Here is a 10979-nt window from a genome sequence, read left to right as displayed (position 1 = left end):
CAGTGTTGAAGCATTCACCGCTTCTGGAGGTAGGTTGTTCCACTGGTTAATTGTTCTGTCAGGAGTTTTTTCTTAGTTCTAGGTTGCTTCTCTCCTTGATTAGTTTCCATCCATTGCTTCTTGTCCTGCCTTCAGGTGCTTTTGAAAATAGCTTGACTCCCTCTTCTCTGTGGCAGCCCCTGAGATATTGGAATACTGCTATCATGTCCCCCTCGTCCTTCTCTTCATTAAACTAGACATACCCAATTCCATCAACTTTTCCTTATATGTTTTAACCTCCAGTCCCCCTAATCATCTTTGTTGCTCTTTGTGTACTCTTTCTAGAGTCTCAACATCTTTTTTACATTGTGGTGACCAAAACTGGATGCAGTATTCCAAGTGTGGCCTTACCAAGGCATTGCAAAGTGGTATTAATACTTCACGTGATCTTGAATCTATCCCTCTGTTAATGCAGCCTAGCACTGTGTTGACTTTTTTGGCAGCTGCAGCACACTGCTGGCTCATATTTAAGTGATTGTCCACTAGGACTCGGAGATCCCTCTCACAGTTACTACTATTGAGCAAGGTACCCCCTATACTATACCTATACATTTGGTTTTTCTTGCCTAAATGTAGAACCTTACTTTTTTCACCATTGAATTTCATCTTATTAGATAGTGCCCAGTGTTCAAGTCTGTCCAGATCCTCCTGTATCCTAAGCCTGTCTTCTGGAGTGTTGGCTATTCCTACCAGCTTAGTGTTGTCTGGCAGGAATACAAGAGATTGAGATAGAAACCAATATATGGACGGATCATAATCTGATAAATATGATGTGGAGAGGAACAAAGAAAAAATTAAGATGGTCACTTAATTTTTACTGAAAGAAAAAGAATTTATACAAATAACAGTAAAGGAAATGGAATTTTTCTTTAAAGAAAATAAGAAAGAAGAGACATTTCTCCAAAACGTTTGGGATACAGAGGGTTAGCCATAACTTACATGGCAAAAAAGAATAAAAAAGAACAACAACAAATGAAGTTTAGGAAGAATTTATAAAATTGGAATCAGAACTACAAAGAGATCCACAAAAGAAAACTCTTAAAAAAACAAATGGAGATAATAAAACACAAATTAAATTTAGCAGAAACTGAAGAAATGGCCCAACAAATTAAAAGAGCAAAACAAAACTTTTTTGAAAATGCTAAGAAGCTGGGTAGATGGCTAGCTTATAAATTGAAAAAAGAAAGAGAGAAGAAACTGATAAATAAATTGCAAGATGTGAAAGGTGATTTGCAATTTCAAAATGATACAATAAAAAAAATAATTAACGAATTCTAATAAACACTGTATGATACAGAAAAATTTTTCCAGGAAAAAATAATGCAATATATAGAAAAAGCCAAGCTACCAAAAATTTCGAAGAACTTTAAAAACATGCTAAACAAAAAAATAACAATGATGGAGTTGACAGAAGCTATAAAAAACCCCAAAAAATGACAAGACACTGGGACCAGATGGGCTACCCGCCGAAGTTTACAAATGCCTACAAGATATATTAAGCCCATCAATGAAAGAAGTGTGTAAGGAGGTACCATCAGAGTCCAAATTACCAAATACGTGGATAGAAGTTAATATTACTTTATTACCAAAAGAAGATTCAGACTTGACTCAGATAAAGAACTACAGACCAATATCTCTATTAAATGTGGACTATAAAATGTTTGCTTCAATAATAGCAGAAAGACTGAAGAGATTTCTGATTGAATTTATACATCTAATTCATACATCTACCAGAGACAAATAAAGAACAATTTAAGAATGATTCTAGATACACTGGAATATTATGAAATACATACAGGGAAACAAATGGCGCTAATTTTTCTAGATGTGCAGAAAGCCTTTGACAATGTAAACTGGCAATTTATGATACAACAATTAAACTGTATGGACTTTGGAGAAAACTTCATAAATGTAATTAAAACAATTTTTTATAGACAAACAGCTAAAGTAATTGTAAATGGATACTTCACAGAAAACTTTAATATTAAAAAAGGCACAAGACAAGAATGGCCACTATCTCCATTATTATTTATTTTAACTTTGGAAGTGCTAAATAGAAATGTCAGACAGGACCCAGAAATGATAGACAAAGATAGAAGAATTTGGAGAAGTAGCAGGATTGAAAATAAACAGAAAAAAGACTAAAGTGATAGTCAAAACCTTTACAGGTAAACAAAACAAAAAAAACTGTTAGAAAAAACAGACTTCCAGGGAATTAAGAAAGTTAAATACCTGGGGATATATTAACAGCAAAGTGTGCAACAATAAAAGAAGACAACTATGTAAAACTATTAAAACAAATAAAACTAGATTTGGAAAAATGAAAAAATCTACAACTATCAATTTTAGGAAGAATAGCGATGGTGAAAACGAACATCCTACCAATACTACTTTTTTATTTCAAATAATACCTATAAAAATAGAGAAAAAATTCTTTGATGAGTTAAATGCATAGATTTTGGAGTTTATTTGGCAAGGGGAAAAGCCAAAATTAGACTGAAAATGCTACAAGAAGCGAAGGAAAATGGAGGATTTGGGTTGCCAGACTGAGTTCTATATTATCAAGCATCTGCATTAAAATGACTAAAAGAATGGATAACTCTTAGACATAAAAGATTACTATATTTAGAAGGACATGACTTACAACTTGGAAGGCACGCCTTTTTATGGCATGGAAAGAATAAAATTCATAAATACTTTCAAAATCACTACGTAAGAAATGCACTGATTTTAGTATGGGAAAAAATAAAAGCAAAAATTTATATGAAAATACCAGGATGGATTTCAACAATGGAAGTGTTTGTTCACTCAAATCTAATTAATTATGAGAAACTTGTGACTTATAGAGACATCTTGAATACTGAAGGGAAATTACAAACTAAACAAGAGTTGGAAGAACAGGGCATTGGGCTATCATGATGGCCGCACCTGCAAATACAAAGGAGATATGAGAAAGATGCCAAAATATATGGTTTTTATAAAGATCAGACAATGTTTGACCAGATACTATTGTCATCAGATGAAAATTGATTAGAAACTGTATAGCTTTTGTTAAATTTAAAGATGGAAGATGAACAAATTAAAGAAACAATAATAACATGGGCAAAAACTTTGGGCACAAGGTAGAGCTAGAAAAAAATCTGTGGGAAAGGAATTATAAAATAACAATGGCAGCAACAAACTATTATTGTGATCAACTCATAGGAAAAAAATTCCTACCATTCAGCAGCCATCTTGGAGAAGAGCATTATTGCTATTTCTAACTATGGTCCCCCAACAGATGAACAGGTGGGGAAGTTTCATAAAGGGGTGCATGTGTGAAATACAATACCGTGTACATTCACAGAAGGCGGAGCTTTGATCACAGGGCTTTGACTGCCCTCTTAACTATTTTAGCTCACCCCTCCTTCATTGACACCACTTTGAGTAGGATTTGAAGGATAATTGCCTTTCAATATCACAGTTTATGATACTGAATCAGTGATGTAAGGCAAGACGTATCCAGGGTTGCCTGTGAGATAAAATAAAAAAAGTAAAAATGGAGACTATCACTACTATCTGATTCCCCCTGCAGATGCCCCTGGCCAAGTTTCTGAATTCACATGTCATACTCAGTTTTATGTTTTGGAGTTCACGGCACTGAAGCAAGACACATGTTGTAATTAAGCACTTCTTTATTCGTTCCTCAACTCAACTTAACTTCTACCAAGCAGGCACACAGGCTTTTTATAGTCTCTCAAACCCAGGCAGTCCAGCCAATAGGGAAGAACCTTTTTTTCACGCCTTGTGCATGTGCACAAGTCCGGCGCCAGCCAGTCTGGTCCCGGGCAGCTTTTCGGTTGCCCAGGACCGTTTGCAACATTTCTGGGCCTGCTGAAATGCTTCAGCAGGCCCAGGACACAACACTCAGTATAAATTTTTTTCTTAGCTCTTTGGTGACAAACAGCTGGGCTGACTCTCCCTCCAGGTGATTTGAGCTGGGCTACTGCAAAGCAAAAACAGCTTTTAGAAATTCTCCACTACATTTTGAGGTAGATGATTGGGTGGTTAAGTGGATGATCACCCCTTAGGCTATTACTCTAAATTTATCCAAAACATTATCCAAAACACTCAGTGGGGGGGAACCCAAATCAGATTAAGTTTTACATGAATTCAATTGTTGTTTTATAAGAGATGCTACAAGAATTGTAGTATTAATTTCCAGCTATCTTTATCTTATTTAAGTGACCTGGGAACTCTCTCTCTCTCTCTCTCTCTCTCTCTCTCTCTCTGTGTGTGTGTGTGTGTGTGTGTGTGTGTGTGTGTGTGTGTGAGAGAGAGAGAGAGAGAGAGAGAGGGAGAGAGAGAGAGAGAGAGAGAGAGAGAGAACTATTTATTTGTTCATGGAAATAGTCTTCTCAAGGTCAAGTGGATTTAGAAGGCTTTACCACAAGGATATCTAACAGCATTGCCTTCTTATGGTAATGCTGGAACCACTGTTCATAGCTTAGATGAAGACTTTGTTTCTGGAGGCAGTTCTGTTCTTCCTTAAGAAGAATAATCTTGGCCTCTGATCATTCAGCAGCAACGAACAGCATTACCACTGACAGGCATATGCTGTCTGTGGAGGTAGCAGGAAATCATACTTGGTTCTCATCAGGAATTCCAATCAGAAAAACTTTCCAGTATCCTATAAAATATCTGTGAGAAAATTACTATTATTATTTACTATCATTCCACAGGATAATATAGGCTGCACATTAAAAATAGGCAACATAAAAGAAGGAGGTGGGACTTGTTCTGTAATACATATCCATTAGGTTCACTTTTATTGTATGTAAATTACAGGGAACCTATATGGAATATTCTATTTTCTGGGTTTTTATGCATTGTATAAAAACAACGTATATAGAACCATAATCCCCTGTCATCTCATGTTACTGTTTTGCTCCTTTTTTGTTCAGCATGGAAAAAAATTATTCACCAATCAGGGAGGATGTAGTGAGTGTTGTGATATAACTCACAACACAGCAATCAAATTTGGCTATGTGACAGAGAGCAAATCAAATCTTTCATTACCCTCACAAGCTGCTTTCTCTCTGTTTGTATTATACAGAACTGGCATAGTGTACCTTTATTTTGCAAAATGCTATAATCAGCAACATTCAAGGTGCAAAGAATCATGTGGCACGGAGTTCCCCAGGTACCTGGCATCCACACTAAAGATTCAAGGTTCCCTGGAAAAGTTACATATCCTAAAGTAACTAATATGATTGCAGTGTATAAAATACCAGGAAAGAAGGAAAAGTAGTTCAGTTTACAATTCCAGTCAGAAATTCAATTTACACACTGCACCAAGGCAGGATTATTTTAACTAAAGTTTGTTAAACAAACCACAATTATCTGGGTTAACACAAAATGCTAAAGTTTAAACCATTCTTAGCTCACGTCATGCTAAATGAACCCAAATCATATTATGACTTAGTATGAATCAGAGTATGAATCATATAAACACAAGAACACTGACATCCCCTAAACTCGGCTGAAGGTGTTACCTAGCATGGTGACGAAACGTTCAGAAACCAAACCCACAAGCTCAGAGAACGAACCTTCACCCGCATCTTAGTATGAATCCTTTGAAGGAAATGGAAAGTAGCTTTATAATGTCCCTGAGCATTTCATACAGGAAAAGGTTTGTGTTCCAAGTTGATTACAGATCTCAGCACCATGTATTATTATGGTTAAGAACAAAACTCAACCATTAGAATTCACCTTTTGCATTCTTAGTACTCTGTTTATGGACAGAATGTCCTATAAAACTCAGTGCTTTTAAGGTATTTTTCTGGAAACAAATATTTTCTTCTCCTTGGGGCTGTGTGCACCTTTAAGACAGAATAGTAAAAGGTGTGTGGTGTGTGAGAGAGAGAGGAATTTCATTAACTCCCTTTTCATAACATCCTAAGGCACCACTTTAAATCATAGTGAAACTGATGGAACATGTTATTGTGAGGGAATTCCCACTGCTTGTCAAGCAATGTAATCATCACTGATTTTAATTGGAACACATATTACACAAAAGAATGTCGGTGCTAGACTGGATAGGATCATTGTGATGCTGAAAATAATGTCCTGGCATTTGGGGTCATCTGAAACAGCTTTTAAGAGCTAATGATTGAAGAGAAGAAAGAATAAATGGGCACATCCTTAGGGTGAGAAACAGAAATAGGCTTATTTTGCTTAGTTTTTACTGTAATGAAAAAAGACTTTGTCGTCTCCACCCCCACCCCCAGTGGAAAATGTATTTACACAAAAAGCAGAAACAGAAATTATTAGAGCAAAGTGAAAATGTGAGAGATAAATGTAGCTTCTATTATGCCATCACTACTTTTATTAGGAACTGCTCAAAGATATGGAAAATCAGCAGCCCAGAATCAGCAATTCTGTTAGTAATATTGCACTGTTTTTGTATGGAGGAAAAAAACCACCTATTTATTTATTTTGAAGGAGCTAATTCTAATGCTTAAGAACTGTACTCCCAATTATAATTAACCCCCCTCCCCCCTGAAAAAAAATGCACCGAACATAAAGTTAAAGAACACAAAGCAAGTCATGGCAATTAGTCTTGGGCTGCAGGACTTCAAACACTGCTTCACTGCACTTTCTTTCATGCCTAAAGAGGAAGTTTATTGTGCACCTTTCATTATAGTATTCTATAAAAATTATAATGGCTATATCGTAAAACCAGTAAATAAAAATCAAACCACATTCTGGCCTAATGCAGTGGTGGCAAACCTATGGCACGGGTGCCAGAGGCAGCACTCAGAGCCCTCTCTATGGGCACATGCGTCGTCGCCCCAGTCCTAGGCCTTCAGCTGGGTTTTATAAAACCTTTTCGCTTTAGGCCTCCACCGCCATGTGCAAAAAAAAAAAAGATTCAGTCAGTCAATTTCAACTTCTTGCGGGAAAACAAAAGTTCTTGCAAAGTTGGAATTGATTGATGGAACTTTTTAGTCCCACCCAGTCTGCCGTTACCACTACAGCCATGCCCACCCAATGGGCCATGCCCACCCAATGAGCCACAACTAGCCAATGGGCCACACCCACCCGGCACTCGACGATGCATAAGTGGGTTTTGGGTTGCAGTTTGAGCATTCAGTCTCTAAAAGGTTAGCCATCACTGGCCTAATGTAATGTGACAATCTAGCCATACACATTCTCACCCTTTTCCTAGTGTGGGAATTCAACCTCTAAGCTCTTCTTCCTTTATTTGAACTATGTTGAAGGCAAAGGGGAAAAAAAATCTCAAGCTTAAGACCTACCTGATGAAATCTTAAGACTTATTTCAAAAAGGAAACATAAGTGATGGAAATGTCACATCTAGAGATAACTAGGCCACAGATAGCAGCCTCATCCAATTATCACAGAAAAGGGAAAAGAAGATCGGAGTATCCCAGGTTATTGCCTAGAAGCATCAACCACAGAAAATTAATAGTATAGAATCTGGACTTTGGTATTCCCCAGTTCAGCAGTCATCTATTGTTTGGTAGCAGTGTGAAATATACATGACCCTCTTTCTTTGAACCTTATTGATTCCAGAGACTCCATTTCCTTCCCCATATAGAAATATGCTAGTAGGTATTTATATATTTTTAAAAGAAAAATGGCTAAGAAAATATGCTTAGGTTAGCCAATGAAACGTATGCTTTTGGTCCCAACTGGAAGATTGGCTGGGATTTATTCTTTGTGCCTAAATCAACGTCAAGAGAAGCTACAGTTTTCATGATTTTTAGTGTATAACCTGTGGAAACTGGCAGATATGTAAGTACTAAAAGGGTAGAAATAAATGTTTGTATAAATAAATAAATACATAAGAAAAATGATGTGAAAAAAATTATATGAAATGTCTCATTTTGCAATGAGAAAACTGAAAGGTAATATTTAACAAGTGTTACAAAGTGATAGACCCAAGCAAATAATTCACAACTTACCAGCAAATGTAGTCATTTTTATACTTTCTAGAATATCTGCAAATAGACTGGTGGTTTGTAGTACATCTTTATTATTCTATTATAATGTTTTATTAATATATGAAGGTGGATTATGAACAATATAGCTTCTGTATTATTTTTAGGATGTATTATTTCATAAATAAATTCACATATTTCAATTTCTTTGCTGAGTGACTACCCAGATCCTCCCCTCTCCCACCCCCACACACATACTATCCATCCATCTATCTACCTATTACCTACCTATCTAAAAATGTTTATATTGTTTAAAAAGCAATCTTTTAATATAAAGGTTTAGTTGCGCAAATAGCTTTCTTTTTCAGTATCTTTTCTGTTAATATTGATGCATTTTCATATTTGTATTAATTACCTAGATCAGCTACTTGCTCCTAGGGATCAAGCTATAGGTAGGAATTATAATAAAAAGTCCAAACAATAGTTTATATGGCACAATCCATTTGTTTTACGCATTAAGCATTGTGAAATATAATTCACCAGGTTTATTTATTAACAGTAGGTATATCCTGCTGGTTTCCAAAGACTCCCAGCAGTTTTATGCAAACATAAAACTTCAAATAAAATCAGCCCCCTTCCAACTAGATTACAGGACTATCTAAAGAAACTGTCAAGAAGGGCACCAACTAAATCTGAGGAGGTGCATATCCCAGAGCACAGAGTGGATTTGCTTTTCTTCTCCTATCTCATCTGGGATAGGAGTACTAGTTGGATTTACCTAATCCACACTGTGGACTATGAAAGCAGGAGACCCATTTTAAATAAACCCTGCAAGGCCACAGGTCCCTCATTTTGCATTTAATGAATATTAGCATAATTCCATGAGCACAAGCCATGTCAATTTATGTTCCTCCAACACATGTCAAACAGTTACTCTGACTAGGGCACTGACTTGAAGACTTGCTCGGTCCACGAAAGCCATGATCAGGCTGTCTGGGCTTACTGTTACCCCAATATATCACACCAGATAATGTTGCTAAAGCAGGAAGATGAAGTAGCATCACTTCTCTTGAAAGTGAAGTAGGTGTATTTGTAGGCAAATTAAGATCTTTTGAAATTAACCTGAGTTAATTTAACTGCAAGGAGGTAGCAAGGATATTCTGCATCCCAGAGGGGGAATTTTTAGGATGTTGTGCAATCTATAGCTAGTTCAATCAGCAAGAAGGAACATTTGGCACATTCTTTGGAGCGATGCACTGCCCGTTTTACAGTAAACTCTTGTAGCACTAGGTAAAGGTGGACATTAAACATCCTCCTAACTCTTCTTGGGTATGCAAATTTCTCAGACAACTCACTTTCAAATGACGTACATGAAGTAACTTGGAGTATTCTATTTCTCTAGATCATTTCAGCCTTCTCCAGTTTTATTTATCAAAGAATATGGTTCCACCTAATAGCCTGAGCTGCTCCACCTCCGACATTGAGGGAAAATTGGTCATTTTGTGAGAGCTACTCTGTCAGTTCTTGCTCTCCCTGCTGCTGGTGTCAGCAAACTGTTCCTTTCCATGGCTGAATGTCATTTATATTAAAAGTAGCTGCTTACTAATTAGCAGCAATGACGGTTAACTGCTTATTTGTTAGAGCATGAGTTAGTAGCCAGTATTTGGCTGGACCATAATTCTTTATAACTGGGAAAATGATTCTTGTTCATAGTAAATCAATAGCCAACCAGTAAAAAATACATTATTCCCCACCTCAATTATCACATTGCCTTTCTAGGATCCGGTAAAATGAAGCAGAGTGATAGTAATGACACCTCCTAACAGGTGAACTGTTGTAATATAGTGATGTATTAACAGGCACGATTGCCAAGGCAGCTACATTCTTTAATGATGTATGGCAACTCCTTTTATAGAATTGCTGATAACTACATAACACAGATCCTGTTGAGATAGATAGATAGATAGACAGACAGACAAACAGACAGACAAGACAGATGAATATGACTTGAAAATCTATTGAAGAATTGTTCAGAGAGACAAGATGTTTTGTACTAAGACAAAATCCAATATATATTTTCTGATTTCTAGAAGAGCTGCATATAAAGATATAACTCAAAAGTCAGACGGTAAGTGATAAAATCCATGGAAAGCTAGGAAATCCTAGCACCCAGGACTGTTCTCTCTGTAAATGTCTTATAGTGAAAAGAAATACAGGGAAAGGTATGGTGCCTCTGGATGCAACAACCATACCTTTGAGTTCTACTTAAAAATTCCCTTCATCCTCCCTTGAGCCTCACATAAGAAAGGCAGGACATAAATGAAATATAAATGAAATCAAGAAATACATTTGAAGTGACAAAGAAATGGCTTATTTAAAATAATGCTTGTCTGCAACAAAAACTTCCAACAGGTCAATTGCAGAGTCACTATAAATCTTGCCTTGCAAAAATGAATACAAAGTGCCTTGACAGTCTATTTTAAGAGATTTGGGCACTCAGGACAGAAAATACCAGATAGCCTTTTGGCAACTGAGAATATGTAGGGTTACCATTATCTGGACCCCAGAAACCAATCAACCACATGCTTCAGCAAACTTAGAGGTTTCTGCTGCCATCTAATGATGGTTTAGATTTTTCCAGCCCACAAATGGTAGCTTTCTAATGGGATGCCCTTTAAAAATTGGCCTTCATTGTTCTTTCAAACAGCTGCTGACTTTGATTAGAAGCAGGGTGAGACAGGGCCTGTTTTGGAAAACCTGTGAATCCACCTTGAGTCATTGAGAATCAGACAGCATACAAGATGTTGCTGCTGCTGTTGTTATTCTGTTGGCTCCAGCAACTTACCTGTACACCACATGGGCCTCCCAGAGGTACCTGATCTGATTGTTGCATTCCCTCTTCCTGAAATAAGGGGATAATGAAGCAAAGACCTAAAAGAGACAACCCGAATTTTCACCAAAAGTGAAACCCAGTGCAGGCAAAGAAGAAGGAACGTT

Source organism: Crotalus tigris, unplaced genomic scaffold (assembly GCF_016545835.1).
Source record: "Crotalus tigris isolate CLP2741 ecotype Arizona unplaced genomic scaffold, ASM1654583v1 scf7180000018048.2368360, whole genome shotgun sequence".
Classification (NCBI taxonomy): domain Eukaryota; kingdom Metazoa; phylum Chordata; class Lepidosauria; order Squamata; family Viperidae; genus Crotalus; species Crotalus tigris.
The sequence above is the reverse complement of the archived record's forward strand: the minus strand, read 5'-3'. Positions refer to the sequence as shown.